Source organism: Lottia gigantea (genome assembly GCF_000327385.1).
Source record: "Lottia gigantea unplaced genomic scaffold LOTGIsca_255, whole genome shotgun sequence".
NCBI lineage: Eukaryota > Metazoa > Mollusca > Gastropoda > Lottiidae > Lottia > Lottia gigantea.
Window position 1 is genome coordinate 56,095 of NW_008708773.1, and position 1,344 is coordinate 57,438.

At 33.7% G+C, this 1,344-nt stretch overlaps 1 protein-coding gene across 1 annotated transcript in view; it reads right to left on the reverse strand.

Annotated features, from left to right (window-relative positions):
- The window catches only part of LOTGIDRAFT_65218 (hypothetical protein), a gene marked incomplete at both ends in the record, with an annotated part of 27,028 nt that overhangs the window by 278 nt on the left and 25,406 nt on the right, over positions 1-1,344 (reverse strand). The gene's annotated exons all lie outside the window — the stretch shown is intronic.

The following is a 1,344-nucleotide window of genomic DNA, read 5'->3' on the forward strand; positions in this document are numbered from 1 at the left end:
AAATGTCTTCCTTTGTCTACCCCAGCGGAGATAGAACCCTTACCCTGGCAGGAAAATACCGAGCCATTCGATGTACAATCGATATCCAGACTCATTTTATATCCNCTTTTTACACTGACATCGCTTGGTTTTATTATTCTCTCCTGAACACATCGCATTGGCTGGAAGTTCACCATGACAAACTAAAATGAATAAATATATAATCAGCTTATAATGTAGGTTTGAGAATGAACAATGATTAAATAGGTAAATACTGTGAGCTGCGAAAATAATTATTTTACCCAATTGTATGTTTATCACGTCATTTTCAGCTTTGATTGTTTCCTTATTATATATTTGTTTCCATGGGTTTGCAGTCTTCACTTATTTAGATGGAAATACACACTACAGTCTTCATTAGCTCAAACTAAAGTCGAAACTTATGATGTAAAAACACCATTTCATTCCCAAGTTTCTTTGCATTCAGAATAACATCTAAGGCTATACTTACCGTTCACATCGTCTTCACAAAGTTCAACGTCAGACTCTACCAAAACAAATGCGACCACAATAACGGCGAAAACACCCAATACTCGAATTGTAAGCATGATTACTGTTTACAAATTATTGTATGAAGTAATGATGAAATGAGTCAGTATTTATAACAAAATAGCTATCTAAACCTAAATAGAGAGTATTCAAAATGACATATGCCAGATCAGCAGGCGAGTCTTTGACACTTTATATATCAACGGTTGTACAGCTGTGATTTGTGAGTTACCAATGATTTGCTAGATGAAAACGCAAGCATAGCAACAAAAGAAGTGTGTAAAGGCAGCGATTTGATTGGGTTGTACGCTAGCAAATACAGATAATCAGATCCCTTGATGACACTCGCAACCAAATTGTTACAATCTTTCTGTCGAGAGCTCTGATTGGCTGTTTCCGTTAACGTACAATCTATTCAAATCGTTGAATGTCTAAAAATTTCGTGATACAATAGTAAGATATTGACATTGTGAAGATATGAAACTATATTCTTGCTGTCATTTTCTATATTTTTATATTTCTGAGTAATAAACTGTAATGGTTTCAAAATTGTTAGAATGTTATCCGACCTCAGACCTTATTTTTCCATCTTCGTCCCCATATGTAATGTAAGACGTAAATTGCTGTCAGTGTAGAGTTATTTTGGTACAAAAATGAAAGAACAGAACATATATCCTCTGTCTCGATTTTAAATATAACACACAACACTGTGATAAAATAAGTAGCTGTATTTAAATACTTAAATTATTACAAGATACAAACGTCTGCACACACAAAGTCTAAATCTAATCTAACGATTTTACCAAAATATATCCC